Source organism: Nerophis lumbriciformis, linkage group LG34, assembly GCF_033978685.3.
Source record: "Nerophis lumbriciformis linkage group LG34, RoL_Nlum_v2.1, whole genome shotgun sequence".
In the NCBI taxonomy this organism is placed as follows: domain Eukaryota; kingdom Metazoa; phylum Chordata; class Actinopteri; order Syngnathiformes; family Syngnathidae; genus Nerophis; species Nerophis lumbriciformis.
In genome coordinates, this window is record NC_084581.2 from 23,810,370 (window position 1) to 23,828,956 (window position 18,587).

Genomic DNA, 18,587 nt, shown 5'->3' on the forward strand with positions numbered 1-18,587 from the left:
CCGTGCTGCCCTAGTACTAACCTTTAACAGTTAATTTATTAATTTAATTAATTAATTAATTAATTACTAGTTTCTATGTAACTGTTTTTATATTGTTTTACTTTCTTTTTTATTCAAGAAAATGTTTTAAATTTATTTATCTTATTTTATTTTATTAATTTTTTTTTTAAAGTACCTTATCTTCACCATACCTGGTTGTCCAAATTAGGCATAACAATGTGTTAATTCCACGACTGTATACATCAGTTGATCTCGGTGTCGGTTGATATCGGTATCGGTAATTAAAGAGTTGGACAATATCGGAATATCGGATATCGGCAAAAAGCCATTATCGGACATCCCTAGTTAGAAGCAGAAGACCTAAAACGGCAGGTTTTAAGTTTCATGCGGGTCAAGGAGGAGGAGCCACAGTCACCCTTTACGGTGTATCTCCTGCTTGGCCCCGGTATAAACCGTTTGCTTGCCTAACAGAATTGCTATTGTGACATCCAGTGGATACATATAGAACAGCAGTTTCTTTGGTTAAAAAAAAAAACGATAATTTGAATACTTGGCAACCTCATCACGCGGGCTGGATAAAACCTGTTTGTGGGCCTGATCCGGCCCGCGGGCCGTAGGTTTGACACCCTTGAGCTAGTGATTCTCAACACCACACATCAACTCTGTGATGTCGTTACAATGTGATGTGAATAACGGCGTGTTGTGTGTGCTTTTTTTGCAGGTTAGCTTATAGCAGCAGAGTTCAATGAGTGAAATGCTGCACTCTTATTTTGGCAAAATGAACATGCACTTTACATCCACAATCTCCAATTACAATATAGCTTTAGTGTCATGTATAAGAATGTGAATTCATGGATATAAATCATGAAATGTTGATCCTAGATTACAGCTAATAAAAAACACCGTATTGATGTATTTTACAGACAAAAAGTTTAACATTTTATCTCATGCTTGTGCTACAGCACACATCTCATTGTCCAAACTGTGAATGTTTTACATGCAAACCTTTAGTAAATCATGCCTAAAACATGCGTTGATTGCCACAGCAACTGAACCTTTGTGGTAAAGGAAAGCTGCACACATATATCTGTCCTGCACTGTAAAAACTGTTGCTTAGATCTAACTCAATAAAAATAAGGCAACATTTTCCAAGCAATTTTTGTTAGTTTAGTCAACTAATTGGTATTTTGAGTAAGTAGAACTTAATAATATGCATTTCGATTTATGCAAAAAGATTAAGTTGCGTTTACAGAAAAAGCCAAGAAATTGAGTAAAATCAATGTAAAAAACATCAGCATATTAAACACACAAGACTTAATTAAAATAAGTAACATTTAAATGAAAAAATAATTTTTGTACTCAATTTTATTAATTCTGACCAACTTACCCTTTCTTTGTTTTGAAAATGGAAACTGCTTAAAATAATTACTTATAATAATAATAAAAAAATCAAGACATATCAAATTCCAACCTTTATTAAATCATTACCATATAAAAACAGTGGCAATGAGCTGGACAGTATGAACAGTCAACATCCATATTATACAAGAATGCATGACCTCAACTTTTTAAAGTGCTGTATAGAACACCTTCACAATAGTTTTCTTTTTTTAACCGTATACATATTAAAACATTTTCACAAGCCATATCCAAACCTGTCAATAAGCTGGACAGTATTAACAGTCAAGAACATCAGTATTTAGTGCATAAAAGAATGCATGACCTCAGCATCTCAAGTTTTACTTAGAACATTCACAGTATAGTTTCTTGCTAAAACAATTTAATATTAAGATTATCTGTACTTCTGTAACAATTCACAAGCAGAACACCTTCACTGTAGTGTCTTTCAGTGTGTATATTTTGAAACATTTGAACTTAAACAACTCACAGATCCCTCCTTCTGACCAGCTGGAGCTTCACAGTGGGGCAATTTAGTGTGTATAAAACATAAAAAAAACTTAATTTACACACCAGAAACGATGACCTGGAGCTTTGTATAAAACCTGAACAGGACAAACAGTTACAACATTCTGAAGAATTCCACTCAATGAACAATGTATAATGATTTTGAACAGACACAAGAAAATAGCTGTTCAAAAGTGCAAGCTGACAGTCATGGCTCACTGCCTAAGCTAGAAGCTTGTTTTTGAGAGTCATGAATTTGGGGCTTGGTTTTGGGCGCAGTGTGTCAAGTCCCACAAAAAGTCTTTGAAACACCTCAAATGTTTTGGTAAGTTTGGATGGATACTCAAGATTAAGTGCATACATCAACCCCAAAAGTAGGCAGCATGCTTTGGCCAGGTTTCCAAGATGATTAAGGACTGGTACTCCCTCAATGATGATTCCTACTGCATTTGGCTCACGACAGATGTAGATGCTCATATTCTTCATTTCCAGGTCCTCATGAACAGTGGTCTCTGCAGTTCCCTTTGAGATACAAACACAGTCATTAAAAAAACAAACATCTAATTTCATATTTACAGTAATATAAGTTGTGTGATTTAATTCAGATGATTACTTTTGTGAAGACCATTTTGAAAACTTTTGAATTCTAATTTGAGATCTTGTACAGTAAACTTGGTACAATAGATGCATTTCCAGCCACATGTTTTTTATTGGCATTTCTAATTTGCATATAAAAAACCTGAATAGAACCACCAGAAATTAAAACAAACAGTAATATATATGTATATATATATATATATATATATATATATATGAGTAAATGTTTTAATGTTGTTTAAGGGGAGTATTTTTTGTTTGCATTGTTTTTTTAGGGCAAACAGAAACAAGACAGAAAGGCATCACTCTGTGGTGCTATGCTAATTGGCTATCCTGGGGCTCCTGCCAACTAGCTGCATGCTCGACCTCCACCTGACAACTGCTGGTTCAGTCAGTTCACATAAAGGTAAACCCAATTTAAGCTTGTACATCAGACTGATCCAAACCTGCTTTTAAACAATACTTACAGTAGTCAGAGATTAGCTCCTGTCCACTCTCTCCCATGTACTCTATGAGGCATCTCACAGTCACATCTCTCTTCTTCACTGCAGAGGCACTTGGGTCCTAGAGTTAAGAGAAGAAGAATAAATAAATGAATTTTGTTGGCAATTTTACTCCAAATCTGTGATACCGTTATTAGAGCATAATTACAGATTCAGTTTAAACTTTTAAACCACTTTTAACCCACCTGTGTCAGTTCCATCAACAAGTTCTTGATGCGCTGCAGTCACTCCTCCTTTTGCACTGAAGAGCTGCAGGAGTTTTGGAGTGTACCTGTCCAGTTGGGACATAAATGTTGATTCCAGTGGAACAGCAGTGCACCTTCGGAACGCTTCATTAATCTGTAAGACAGCAAATGTTGACCGTTACTGATATTAAGGGTATTCGTATACATTTTCAGGCAAAAAGTGAGTCTAGTATGTCATGTCCAAGTCACAATGGAAACTTGGTCAGGAAAAATAGAACGATAATAGAATAGAATAGAAGATATTCTACGAGTCGGTGGTAGCAGGTGCCGTCTTGTACGCCGTGACCTGCTGGGGCAGCGGGCTGAGAGCGAGGGACGCAAACAGACTGGACAAGTTGGTAGAGAAGGCCAGTAACGTGGTGGGAGTGGAGCTAGACTCTCTGGCAATGGTGTCAGAGAGGAGAAGTCTAGCATCTTGACATATGAGAGCGAAGGGATGTATAAGAGCATGGGCAACCTACATGAAGGCAAGGCAAGGAATGGCTGTGTCCAAAGGTCCCATGGTGCAGTCTGTAATGCTTTAAAATGTCACTCTTGGTTGGTACAACAGTGCTGCACAACTTACAGGGCCATCCCATCTGTCATTGGAGAGAGAGAACAAAAAAGACAAGTTATGGTTCATGTCTAACCTCTTGGATATACATAGTTTTCACGCCCGACTGATTTCCCATGATGCTCCGCGCGATCCGCCATTTTAAAAGGCAAGCGCACCGGTACAACATCAGCAAATTCATCGAACCCGTTCACAAACGTATGCATAATGGCCGAGAAACCAGCAAAAAAGAAGTATAAAGAAGGCTTGGACAACCAGACGTTGGAAAGATACAACCAGAAGACACAATGCATAGGCGTTGACCCGTACGAAGTGCCGAAACAAAGTTTCACGTATGACCACAAATGCCTCCCGGCCATAACGTACATAGACATTTTGAACTACCTCGTCAATTACACCAGTGCCTATACAATGGAGGAATTGAGGGCATTCAAGTCTCTGGAGGCGTACAACCAGTTTATTAACGGATGGGTCAGCGACGTTAAAAGCATGACTGCAAACGAGAAAGTGCTTGTAGTGGGCAGGGTATGTATATATAACGTACATTAAAACCATGTGTTTAGCGAGGACACGTCGGACTCCTCTAACTTATGACAAGGTTGATACCTAAATATTTTATCCATTGAGATCTACAACTCATTTCGTGTACAAGCAACCTGGGCTGAGATGGGCGCTATATATCCTGAGGGGGGGGGGGGCTTTCGCTTTCGTGGTCCATCCCATAAAGGGCTTCGAGAATAGCAAATTGACAAAAAAATAAACAATACATCGTTCTAAAATGTTTAATAAACAGATTGAGACGTAATCCTACCTGTTACAAAGTGATCAGAACATATTTTGGAATGTTGAGATGGCTCCTCTTTCCTGTTGATGCTTGCCAACCACAAGCGTCGTCTCTCCTCGCTGATTTTCCTTGTCTGTTCTCCTTCGTTGTGTCTAATTTTAGGAATACTGAAAAATCCTCGCTGCACTGATCCATCCCGTCGATTTGTACATCCATTCACCCAACAGGAAATAACCATTATGCGCCTTTCACCAGTGTTTGCTCGAAGCTATTGTCAATAATCGTGAAGCGTGTCAACTAGGCCAGGTGTGTTTTGTTTGCCTCCCAAGATGGCGGATGACCCGGGATAACCCGGATGTGTGACGTCACGTAAACACCATGTATATACTCATTTGCAGTATTTCCTCTAGATTTTTTTGTAGCCCTGGTGGTCTAAGTTGGTAACCTAGCAACAGTAGAGGGGTCCGGGGGCATGCCCCCACGGAAGAAAAATTTGAAAATTTACCCTTTAAATGGTGACTACTGGTGAGATTTTTTTGGGGGGGGGGGATGTTGAGATTGAGACTTACACAATTCTTACAAGAGTAGCGTTTTGCCTAGGAGTGTGCATGGACAGCAGGTCTGAGGGGGCTTCAGATAGCTCTGTCAAGTGTATCTAGCTAGCTGCTAGCAACTTTGAATGCAAGCTAGTTAAGAAGCTTTAGTGTGGCTGCTTATAAACTGAAGAATAAAATATTAAACTACCACGCAAAGAAAACGCTAATTATAAACTTCACAGCTATAAACAATGTTTGGTTGAAGTTAATGAGCTGTTGGAGGTAAGAGCACATTCGAAATGGCGGTCGGCGGGAAAAGTAGTAAACTAAATATAACATTGAACCATGCTTTTGAAAATGTATACTAGTGATGGGTCTGGCAACACCGATGCATCGGCGCATGCGTCGAGCTCATAGAGCAAAACCCTGTGCCGGTGCGCGTACCGCTTTTAGAAAGTCACGTGACCGACCATGAGCTGTTTTGGTCACGTGACCGATACGCGAACTGTGTCGCACTGACGCCTCCTCTGTGCCCTGTGAGCGGCTCTTTTCTACAGCCGGAGAAATAATAACTAAGCAGAGAAATCGTCTAAAATGTAATACGTCAGAAAAACTTTTTATTTTTATTTTTATAAAAATGTGTAAAAAAATGAAATTAAAAAAATTCCCAGTCCACAATCATCCACAACACGTTCTCTTAGATTTCCATGTTATGATACATGTTCACATTATTTATTGACTGTATCTAAAAAAGATACAAATATATTTTTATTTAAATGAAGATATGAAATAATCCTAAATGAAATACAATGACTTGGTTTATATTATTGTATATACTAGGGCAGGGGTCACCAACGCGGTGCCCGCGGTCACCAGGTAGCCCGTAAGGACCAGATCAGTCGCCCGCTGGGCTGTTCTAAAAATAGCTCAAAGAGCAGCACTTACCAGTGAGCTGCCTCTATTTTTTAAATTGTATTTATATACTAGCAAGCTGGTCTCGCTTTGCTCGACATTTTTAATTCTAAAAGAGACAAAACTCAAATAGAATTTGAAAATCCAAGAAAATATATTAAAGACTTGGTCTTCACTTGGAATAAGCGGTAGAAAATGGATGGATGGATGGGTCTTCACTTGTTTAAATAAATTCATTTATTTTTTTACTTTGCTTCTTATTACTTTTAGAAATACAATTTTAGAGAAAAAATACAACCTTAAAAATGATTTTAGGATTTTTAAACAAATATACCTTTTTACCTTTTAAATTTCTTCCTCTTCTTTCCTGACAATTTAAATCAATGTTCAAGTAAAAAAAAAATGTTTTATTGTAAAGAATAATAAATATTTTAGCTTTTTTCGACGAAGAATATTTGTGAAATATTTCTTTAAACTTACTATGATTAAAATTCAAAAAAATTATTCTGGCAAATCTAGAAAATCTGTAGAATCAAATTTAAATCTTATTTCAAAGTATTTTGAATTTCTTTTAAAATTTTTCTTCTGGAAAATCTGGAAGAAATACTGATTTGTCTTTGTTAGAAATATAGCTTGGTCCAATTTGTTGAATATTCTAACAAAGTGCAGATTGGATTTTAACCAATTTAAAACATGTCATCAAAATTCTAAAATGGATCTTAATCAGGAAAAATGACTAATGATGTTCCATAAATTCTTTTTTTTTAATTTTTTCAAAAAGATTCATATTAGCTAGTTTTTCTCTTCTTTTTGTCGGTTGAATTTTGAATTTTAAAGAGTCGAAATTGAAGATAAACTATGTTTCAAATTTTTTTTTTTTTTTCTTCGTGTTTTCTCCTCTTTTAAATTGTTCAATTAAGTGTTTTTGTCATCATTTATTCTCTACAAAAAACCTTCCGTAAAAGGGAAAAAAAAAATGTACGACGGAATGACAGACAAATACCCATTTTTTTATATATATAAATTTATTTAGCTATTCTTGTTTAAATCACACTTATGTGTAACTTACAAATGACAATATATTTATTTATTTAAGTGTGTATCAAACTGGTAGCCTTTCGCATTAATCAGTACCCAAGAAGTAGTTTTTGGTTTCAAAAAGGTTGGTGACCCCTGTACTAGGGCATACAATCAGTGTCAGTTGAGTCGGTCCATAGGTTGCCTGTAGGGATTTTTAATGTCCAGCAGATGTCAGTATTGAGTGACACAGTATCGACACAGTATCAATACAGTTTTGCAATGTGTCGAAACGCTTCATGACGCCTCATCAACCCATCACTAATGTATACATTTAAATCCTGGCAAATACTGACTTATAACAATATAAATTGTTACTTACATGAGTTCGGTTAAGTGTTTTCCTTGGGCTTCGTGAAGAAATGCGTCTGGGCTTGTTCTTCCACAGCTGCATGCAGGTGGGCGGGTCCTGACGTTTTAGGTCTGATATAAACCTTTGAACTGAGTTTTGCTAAATCAATTTATGTTGGAAGTCCAATAAAATTAATTTTATCACATAAAAAATTAAGTTACGAAAATATTCACACTTTTTACTTAGAGATAACTCAAAAACTCTAAAAATAAAAATAAATTGATTTATTGGAATAAATATACTTTTAAAAATAAAGTATAATGGACAATACCACTGAAAGAGTTTTTACAGTGTGGTTGTTCAGTGAAATAAATGGCTGATAATAAACTGACCAATACTGAAAGAACAGAATGTACACAAAAAAGTGAGCTGTTGTCTTCTTCAAATAGATTATTTTTGCACGATAACCAGGATCAATAATGTCTGAGACAAGATGATTTCGTTGTGAAATGTACGGGATCATTGCGGCATCGCTACATTGGTACTTGTTGCAGACAATTGACAATTGACTTATTGTCCATTCTTTTAGGTACCTGCAAAGTAGAAAATAATCTCTTGACCCTCTACCTTAGTGCATCTGAGAGAGAAGACCGCTGCACTGATGCACTTACTCAAGCATATGAAAGTACTGCATTGCACCAAGCTTTTAGAGAAGAGAATGGAGTGAAGAAACAAAATCATAGAGCAGATGAAGTGTAGAATGGATGAGACGGAGCACAGCACAGGCATGAACCATGTGGACTACACAATACACCCAGGTCTTATGCCATGGTGTTGAGAACAGAAGAGGAGAACCAGATACAATGGAGGCCGCTTTAACAGAGCAACAAGTGGCCAACTTCCTGCAATCGAAGGAAGTGGAAGTCAACACCAATGGTACGTGAATTCCACTAAAAGGAAGTAATAACACCACACTAGTCATCATCATTAAGTTCATCAATGATATATCTCGCAAAACACAACGCCAACATAGCCAAAAAAAAAAGCAGTGACTTAAGGAAGCAGGGGAAAAATTAACCGTGAAATCTACATCAAGTTAAACAAAAGACCAGCTCATTTGGAATTTGATGCCAGCAATGTGTTTCAAAAAAGCTGGCACAAGTGGCAAAACAGACGGAGAAAGTTGAGGAATGCTCATCAAACACTTATTTGGAACACCCCACAGGTGAACAGGCTAATTGGGAACAGGTGGGTGTCATGATTGGGTATAAAAGCAGCTTCCGTGAAATGCTCAGTCATTCACAAACAAGGATGGGGCGAGGGTCACCACTTTGTGAACACATTCGTAAGTAAATTGTTTAAGAACAACATTTCTCAATGAGCTATTGCAAGGAATTTAGGGATTTCACCATCTACGGTCCGTAATATCATCAAAAGGTTCAGAGAATCTGGAGAAATCACTGCACGTAACATTGAATGCCCGTGACCTTTGATCCCTCAGGCGGTACTGCATCAAAAAATGACATCAGTGTGTAAAGGATATCACCACATGGGCTCAGGAACACTACAGAAAACCACTGTCAGTAACTACAGTTTGTCGCTACATCTGTAAGTGCAATTTAAAACTCTACTATGCAAAGCGAAAGCCATTTATCAACAACACCCAGAAACGCCGCCGGCTTCACTGGACCCGAGCTCATCTAAGATGGACTGATGCAAAGTGGAAAAGTGTTCTGTGGTCTGACAAGTCAACATTTCAAATTGTTTTTGGAACCTGTGGACGTTGTGTTCTCCGGAACAAAGAGGAAAAGAACCATCCGGACTGTTATAGGCACAAAGTTCAAAAGCCAGTATTTGTGATGGTACGAGGGTGTATTAGTGCCCAAGGCATGGGCATGACTGTGAAGGCACCATTAATGCTGAAAAGTACATACAGGTTGTGGAACAACATATGTTGCCATCCAAGCAACGTTATCATGGACGCCCCTGCTTATTTCAGCAAGACAATGCCAAGCCACGTGTTACAACCGCATGGCTTCATAGTAAAAGAGTGCTGGTACTAGACTGGCCTGCCTGTAGTCCAGACCTGTCTCCCTGAAAATGTGTGGCGCATTATGAAGCGAAAATACCACAACGGAAACCCCGGACTGTTGAACAACTTAAGCTGTACATCAAGCAAAAATGGGAAAGAATTCCACCTGAAAAGCTTCAAAAATTGGTCTCCTCGGTTCCCAAACATTTACTGAGTGTTGTTAAAAGAAAAGGCCATGTAACACAGTGGTAAAAAAAAACCCTGTGCCAACTTTTTTGCAATATGTTGCTGCCATTAAATTCTAAGTTAATGGTTATTTGCAAAAAAAAAAAAAAAAGGTTCTCAGTTCGAACATTAAATATCTTGTCTTTGCAGACTATTCAATTGAATGTAAGTTGAAAATGATTTGCAAATCATTGTATTCTGTATTTATTTACGAATTACACAAGGTGCCAACTTCACTGGTTTTTGGGTTTTGTACAACATATCTAAATGTCATCATCATCATTATCATTTGGTATCACTCCAGTTGAGTAGGATTTGTTTCCCTACTTGTGCACTTGTAGGTGACTCACAAGGCCAGCACTCTACTTGTAAGTTATTTGGCAGACTGGGCAATTAGTAACTCCTTATGAAAGAAAGGAGCTGGTTCTGCTTTCACGTTCCTTTCTTTCCTTTCTTCCCCTGATGGCGTATACTTTCTTTGTGATGGCTGGTGTCTCGAGCTACTTATTGCCTCGAGACTGTGCGACCTGTGGCTAGATTTTCCCAGTTGTCTACGTCAATGCCGCATCTCTTAAGATCACACTTCTGGTTGTCTTCATAAAGTTTGCTTTGGTCAACATGTGACCGTTTAACATGGTGTAACTGGGAATAATAATGTTTTTTGGGCAGGCGATGATTAGACATGTGTAACAAAAAGCCCCATCCAACGCATCGGCTTTCGAACAATCCTTGTCTCAATAGTCGTACTGTTGCCTTGCTGTAAGACGCTGATAATTGTTAGTTTGTCTCGCCAACTGATGCCTAACATCTTGCTGAGGCAGTGTTGGTTATATAGCTCAAGACTTATCAGGTGGTGTCTACAGATGGTCCATGTCTCGCTTGCATACAGCAGCGTAGAGATGATGAATCTTGGTATCCATGCTCTTATTCTCGAATACTCCTTTTCTGAGTTAATGTTAAAGTCCCAACGATAGTCACACACACACTAGGTGTGGTGAAGTTAGGGCTGGGCGATATGGCCTTTTTTTGAATATCGCGATATTTTAAGGCCATATCGCGATACACGATATACATCTCGATATTTTGCCTTAGCCTTAAATGAACACTTGATGCATATAATCACCGCAGTATGATGATTCTATGTGTCTACATTAAAACATTCTTCTTCATACTGCATTAATATATGCTACTTTAAAACTTTCATGCAGAGAAGGAAATCACAACTAAAAAATCACTATTTTTTTCATACGGTTTGTCTTGGCATTTTGATGGTGTGGGCGTGTGGCACCAAACGGAGATATTGACGTGCCCTCTTCATTCTCCAGCGGGTGACTTTTCAAATGATGCTACATATTAGCAGTAATGCTACTTTTTATAGCAACGCTTTTGCCCCATACTTGACAAATTACGGTTGTCTGTTTGACATATTCCCACTTGAAGCCAAACCACCGCCAGACGATGGACCCCCTGCTGTTTTTGGGGAGAATTAATTATTCCTTCATTTGTTACCAGAATCGCACCTTCTCTCTCTCGTATTACCACTCGCACGGCTGCGCTAGCATCACAGCTAACGTTACCCATGCTGCTACCTCACTGCTCCGCGAGGGCGTATACGTATGTGACGTATGTCGTGACAGTATGTGACGTGTGTGAGAAGGTGCGCTTGTCTGTCTGTGAGAAGGAGACACAAGAAAGAGCGAGGGGAGCCTGTAGTGTAATGCCAGCAGCTAAAAGCAACTGCGTGAGAACGTATACTCGAATATCACGATATAGTCATTTTCTATATCGCACAGAGACAAACCCGCGATATATCGCGTATATCGATATATCGCCCAGCCCAAGGTGAAATTATCCTATGCATTTGACCCAACCCCATGTTCACCCCCTGGGAGGTGAGGGGAGTAGTAAGCGGGAATCATTTTGGTGATTTAACCCCCAATTCCAACCCTTGATGCTGAGTGCCAAGCAGGGAGGCAATGGGTCCCATTTTTATAGTCTTTGGTATGACTCGGCCGGGGTTTGAACTCACGACCTTCCAGTCTCAGGGCGAACACTCTAACCACAAAGCCACTGAGCAGGTCTAATTAAGACAATGCTTCACTTCCGTGTCAGTATTGGCGTTCAATGAGAGGTGGCTTTCAAGGTATTGGAAGTGATGTACATTTAGTCATGAGCTGTCATGACTTACAGACTTTGTGTATTGTTTTTCCTAAATTTGGTGTTCTTTCATTTATTGCCACTCCTTGCTGAGGACGCTGATTATACACACCTGCCTCTGATTCGTGATCAGGATACTTACCTGACAGAGGGGTTTATATGCCAGCCTCGCTTGTCAGTCGAACTGGATCAGTTTTTATTGTCATTGTTTTGTACTCCTGTTCTGCATAGCTTTCCTTATGTTCCTTTGCACTTCCTAGCTGCAGTAGTGTTTTTCTTATTACATATATGTTTACCTGCACGCTGTCTCCTGTGTCTGTGTCTGGGATTTATTTCTCAGAATTGCATTGTTATTTTGAATTGTGGATCCAAAAAGGGTTCAAGTTCAGATGCTTTGGGGGGATGGTTAGAACATTACTTTGGTCTTCTTGATGTTCATCTCAATGACAGGAGGTTCATAAGCTTCAGTGAAAACACTAAAGATGATCTGAAGGTCTTCAGCTAAAAGAGTGCATACGAAATTGTCATCGGCATACTGGAATTCTAAAACAGAGGTTTCCACCCCATTCTATGAACAATACTGATGCCATCAGGTAGCTTGTTTTTGACTGGATGGAGGATAACATAGATGAAGATCAAGAAAAAAGTAGGTGCAATTACACATCCTTGTTGGACTCCAGTGGTAATGTCAAATGTATCACTTTCAGAATGGTGGCCTTCATGCCATCATGTAGTAGCCAAATGATGCAAATTAATTTAGCAGCGCATTCGCATTTGAAAAGGAAAAGTCCGCAGTGCCTCACAATTCACCATGTCAAAAGCCTTAGACAGATCTATAAAAACTATGGGAGATTTTGTTCTCGACATTTCTCTTGCAGCTGCCTTGCACTGAAGATCGAGTCCATTGTGTCTAACTAATCAGAGAGCTATTTATGCCTGCCTCTCGCCACACACGGGCTGGCTGTTTTGTTGGCTTCATGCAACATATACGTTTGTTATCCATGCTTCGTGTTCTTGTTTCGATGCTAAGTTTTTCCTTAGCTTTGCAATAGCTTCCCGTACTATTGGCATGCTTTACTGTATTTTTGTATTCTTGCCTGATTGATGGAAATAAATCAGCTTTCTCACTTGCACGGTGCTTAAGGAGGTCCGTCTGCATCTTGGGGAAACGATCCGTGCATTACCATGCGACCCAAGCGTAACACATGTAACTTATCTAACTGTACAACATATATTAATGTACAAAATATATTTAGATGTACAACATATCTTTAGATGTACAACATATTTAAATATAAATTCAGATTCCACCATTGTCGTCACTGCTGTTGTGTCCTTGGGTAGAACACTTCATTCGCCCTGCTTCCAGTGCGTCCCACACTGGTGTTTGAATGTAAATGAATGTTTGGTGGGAATCACAAAAGCTGTTGGCACAAATTGGAAACCAGGCTTCTGTCAGACCCCAGTGCAGATATGGCTACAGCACGCATCTCCAATTTCCAGTGAGTCCCACCAGGGCCGATGGCAGACTTCGTCCCACCTGAGGCCTCGGTGGCACAGCAGGCGCCGTGTCCAATGGCGGGTTTGGTTGTGGATGTGGCAACAAATCTAACCTCAACTGGAAACACCTGGCCAGCTGTGTGGTGTTGCCTCAGTTGCTATGTTGCTATCTCATATGCTTCACCAACTGCAGCTTACCATGTTACAGTTAGTTCCAAAATGACAAGCGACTTCTGAGAGGTTGACCAGAAGATCCGGCCTGAGGTTAGTTTTAATGATCCCAGGTGGAATGGTGATTATCTAGTCTAAGTCAACCTGCATTCTCCAGTCCCGTGCCGTTTAGGAGGGTTGCTTCCACTCTTACGGATGGTTTTGCTGGGAGTTGTTCTGCTCTCACAAAAAGGGTGGTGTTTGTGTGCCTAGGCATGGGAGAAAAGAGGGCATTGTTGGCAGTTCTCCTTCTTTTTAGAGTGATCGCCAGTTCTTGTAGGACCTGGTTGTGTCTCCAAGTATAGCGGCGTTCAGACAAACTGGTTTTGCAGCCAGTGAGGTTGTGTCTCAATGTTGCAGGGGTTTGACACAGTGCACAGGAAGGATCTTCTCCAAACCACTGGTTAAGATTTGAGGGTGGGAGAAGTACATTATAGGTGGCTCTTGTGATTAAGATGATTTGGCTTCCTTCAATCTCCCAATCCAGCCATTATTCCCACTTCCAAAGATTGCCACAATATTGTGTATTCTGTTGTTGAATACATAATTGCAGGTTTGTAATGGTAATTGGGATGTTGAAGACGTTGAAGGCTGTCCAGATGAGAGAATGGGGAACGGATCCGAAAGCGTTGGTAAGGACCAGGCATAAAACGTGCAGGTCTCTTCCTTCCCTTTTGGCAGATTAAATTTGGTGCCATATCATGCTGGTACGCTCCAAGCATCCTGAGAAACGGGGTATGCCGGCTTTCTGCACAGATTTGTTTATAAAGTTATTTTTCTTCAGGTATGTTGTCATCCTTTTAGCAACAATGCTAAATAAGATTTTTCCTTCCACATTCAACAGGTTGATCTGTCGGAACTGATCCATGTTTGAGGCATCCTTCTCCTTGGGAATTGTCACTCCTTCTGCTCTTTGCTATTCTTTTTTGGATGGTTTGTTTTGTCCAAAGCACCTTCATTTGCCTCCATAGAAAGCGTAAGATGTTTGGGTAGTTTTTATACCACCGGTATGGACCTCCGTTTGGTTCTAGAGGTTAAGCTGCCCTTGCTTTCCTTACTATTTCCTCTACTTTGCTCGACTTTGGGGGACTGTTGTCCAGTTGGTAACCTGGTTGAGGAATAGGTGGCATGGCGGGGGGTATCTCCCTCTGTTCACATCTTTGGCTGTCTGTGTGGGTTGTTTTTAGCTGGATGTTGTCTCTTTGGCACCTTCAGTGACCCGCTCTTCTTCTTTGTAAAGAGTCCTTTCACAAATCTAAAGGGATCCTTGAAGAATTATGTTCTCCCCCTTTTCTTTCTTTCGCGTCGAGTCCCTGAGATTTTCAGCTCTCCGCAGTGTTACCAGTTGCTTCCTCAGCTTCCTTCACTCTTTGACAAGGCGCTGGATTTCTTGTTGCCTTCTGGACTTACAAAGATATTGTTGGTGTCCTGTCCTTATTTCCTGCCTTTCAAAACCTTTATGTTCCGTAGGAGTAGATCAGATTGCCCATTTTCTACAGCTTCTTCTCCACTGTTCCTCTGTTTCCGTCAAGTATCTTGATCAAGTCTCCATCAATTGCTGCTGGACTTTGGCCACTTTGCCTCAGGTCTGAGCAGGTTGCAAGTGACTTGGTTCCAAGTTCTCTGATGTTTTGTTTGAACTACTTTCAGCCACTGGGGTACTGATGATCGGTGGACTGTGGGTTAGGTCCTTCCGCTGAGCTTCACTCGCCTGACTTGACCTTTCTCTTAGAAGACAATGGTCAATGCAAGGTCCCGGACTCATTTTTTTCAAGCTCTTCTTGAGCCATTTTGTTCTGCTTCCGTTGCTATGTCGGAGTATTTTAGTCGCTTGCGCTTATATGCTTCACCAACTGCAGCTTCCCATGGTACAGTTAGTTCCACAATAAAAAGTGAATTCTGAGAGGTTGACCACAAGATCAGGTCCGGTCTGGGGTGAGTTAGTTCATCTAAATTTAAAACACTTCATTGTAGTCAATATGTATGTATGCATATGCTTAGGTGTAAAGTTTTCTCCACAGTTACAAATCATAACACACTTTCTGTGTATGTCTGTAAATAGTTTGTGTGTGGAGGTGTTCCCTTTAGATTGCAAATAAAACCCTCCACACTCCACCCTCTCCAAAAGTGTGCAAATGTATCTTTTGAAAATATAAAACACTTAAAATATATATCTTGAAGACAAACATCACTGCTATTTTTTTTTTCCGACGCGGCCGAAATTAGACTTTAGAAATTGTATGGATTCACCAGACACAACATTAGGTACACCAGCCTAATTTTACCAGCATTTATTTTTGTATCAGCATTAATATTGGCACTCACTGCATGTGAGTGCCAATATTGGATTAAAATAACACTTTATCCTCCCTTTTCTAGTGGCCACTCAAACCAAGTAATGTCGCAATGGTGTCCTCTATTTATTTGTCGGGAGTTTAGCGTCTAATCCAACTTTGTCCTGGTCAATTTTGACAAAACAGTCCAGTGTAAAATGTTGTGGACAAACATGGAAATATTATTCTTTTATAGACATTGGAGCAGGCGGGGGGAATGAGACGAGAAGAAAAAACACCCGAGGCTGCAGGCAGCAGCCAAAAGTCTCCATACAGATGGCCTCGGACTAGGACTGTACTACATAAGTACCACACTAAAAAAAGACTGCAAAACACAGCGTTCAGAGGCATCTAAAACTGCGTGCTGTCAGGCTTGTTATGTTTGGGTTTTCCTCTATGTTTGTGTTTATTTCCTGTCAGCGCTTTTATTTTGGTTGCATTTCCTGCATGTCTCCCTCAGCGCTCGTTTCCCTCACCTGTCCCTGATTGGCAGCCTGGCACACCTGGTTGCAGTTGCCAATCAGGCTACTATTTATGCCTGCCTCGCCCTCCAGTCAGGGCTTAATGATTGTATCCTGTAGCCTGTTTCCTTTAACCTGTTATCCTGGTTCCTGTTGGCTGTTTCCTGGTTCTTGTTTTCCCCGCATGTGCACTTACCAGTTGCACTATTTGTTTTTTTGACATTAAAGTCATGTTTTCCTGCGCTACGCCTGCCATCCCTGCATCTTGGGGTTCAAGACCGACAGCAGTCCCTGAAATGTGCAAGCTCACATCAAACCTACTCAGTGGCCTAGTGGTTAGAGTGTCCGCCCTGAGATGGGTAGGTTGTGAGTTCAAACCAAAGACTATAAAAATGGGACCCATTACCTCCCTGCTTGGCACTCAGCATCAAGGGTTGGAATTGGGGGTTAAATAACCAAAAATGATTCCCGGGCGCAGCACCGCTGCTGCCCACTGCTCCCCTCTCCTCCTAGGAGGTGAACAAGGGGATGGGTCATATGCAGAGGACAAATTTCACCACACCTAGTGTGTGTGTGACAATCATTGGTACTTTAACTTGAACTTTTTAACATGCATCAGCATAATTTAACACTTTGTCATTGTTTTTCCTGACACAGTAAGTTGAAAGATCCGGACACTTTTGTTAATACTTTCTAATACGCAATATAATCAAATATGTAACTATAATTATTTGTTACTTGTTTAAATTGACTACAATAATGTTCAATTAAAACACTTATTGTGTATGTCCAGCTTGTGTGCTATTGTGTGCTTAGTTGTTGTGTAGCTGTTAAAAGCTAGTAACTTATAGCCTACTGTGTTAACCTTTTGTAAATGACTTCACTAAAGTACAAGAAGTGAAGTATATTTAGATAGCGCTTTCCTCTAGAGACTCAAAACACTTTAGCCTACATAGTGAAACCCATTACCTACATTTAAACCAGTGTGGGTGGCACTGGAAGCAGGTGGGTAAAGTGTCTTGCCGAAGGACACAACGGCAGTGACTAGGCACTAGGATGTCATAAGCGGGGATTGAATCTGGCACCATCAAGTTGCTGGCACGGCCGCTCTACCAACGGAGCCACGGTTTTGCACAAGTAAACAGCAGGACCGCTTGTGAGCAGTAATGTCGGAGATTTGGTATGCAAGTCCAAATAATCTGATTTCTTTTGCTGGTATCAAACTGGCAAAGAGGGCAGCACGGTGGAACAGGGGTTAGTGCATCTGCCTCACAATATGAAGGTCCCGAGTAGTCCTGAGTTCAATCCCGGGCTCGGGATCTTTCTGTGTGGAGTTTGCATGTTCTCCCCGTGACTGCGTGGGTTCCCTCCGGGTACTCCGGCTTCCTCCCACCTCCAAAGACATGCACCTGGGGATAGGTTGATTGGCAACACTAAAAATGGTCCCTAGTGTGTGAATGTGAGTGTGAATGTTGTCTGTCTATCTGTGTTGGCCCTGCGATGAGGTGGCGACTTGTCCAGGGTGTACTCCACCTTCCGCCCGATTGTAGCTGAGATAGGCTCCAGCGCCCCCTGCCACCCCGAAGGGAATAAGCGGTAGAAAATGGATGGATGGATGGATGGATGGTATCAAACTGATATCACTATCAGTTTGGGAAACACCTAATTAAAAGTGTCTTCTTCTACAATGTTCTCAGACTTATTAAAGTTTTTTTGTACGGTCTCTAATAGGGCTCTAGCTATCGAGCATCTTAGTAATTCGTTTGTCTATTGATTTGTTTGTTCGATTAACTGAATAATTGGATGAACCCCACTTTGAAGCCTGAATGCTTCTTTTAGGGAAAACAGTTTAAATAAATGTTTCTACTTGTCATAACCTTCATTTCTTTATACAAATGCACATCATCAACATTGAAACGGCAACATTTTAACACGTGTTTATTGATTTAAAAAAAAAAAAAAATTGGTTTAAATACTTGGATGCATGTGCATGAATGAGCCAGTCTGTCCCACAACAAGAGGATAGAGAAAAAAAAGGAACTTATTGACTACAGTAGGAAAGGGATTCACATGGCCCCATTCCTGGGTAGATCTCACGTAAGAGAAAAGGGGGTGGGGTAATTATTTTGCAATGCAGTCTGCTGAAAACGATGGAAAGTGCCACTCTGCATAGCAACTGACGCTGTGGTTAAGGTTGGAATTGCCACAAAACACATTTGAAGATATTCAAACACTCTACTGCCATCTGGCGGCTAAAGTGGATGG

General features: G+C 40.3%; 1 protein-coding gene and 1 long non-coding RNA gene across 2 annotated transcripts in view; both read right to left on the reverse strand.

Moving 5' to 3' along the window:
• Positions 1–18,587, reverse strand: part of slc35f1 (solute carrier family 35 member F1) — a 70,728-nt gene that overhangs the window by 44,675 nt on the left and 7,466 nt on the right. The window lies entirely within an intron of this gene.
• On the reverse strand, positions 1,460–4,968 carry LOC140677540 (uncharacterized). Its single transcript, XR_012049322.1, has 4 exons — positions 3,712–4,968; positions 3,191–3,344; positions 2,970–3,066; positions 1,460–2,427 (listed from the first exon to the last, which is right to left on the reverse strand). It is a non-coding gene; the product is annotated as an uncharacterized lncRNA (long non-coding RNA).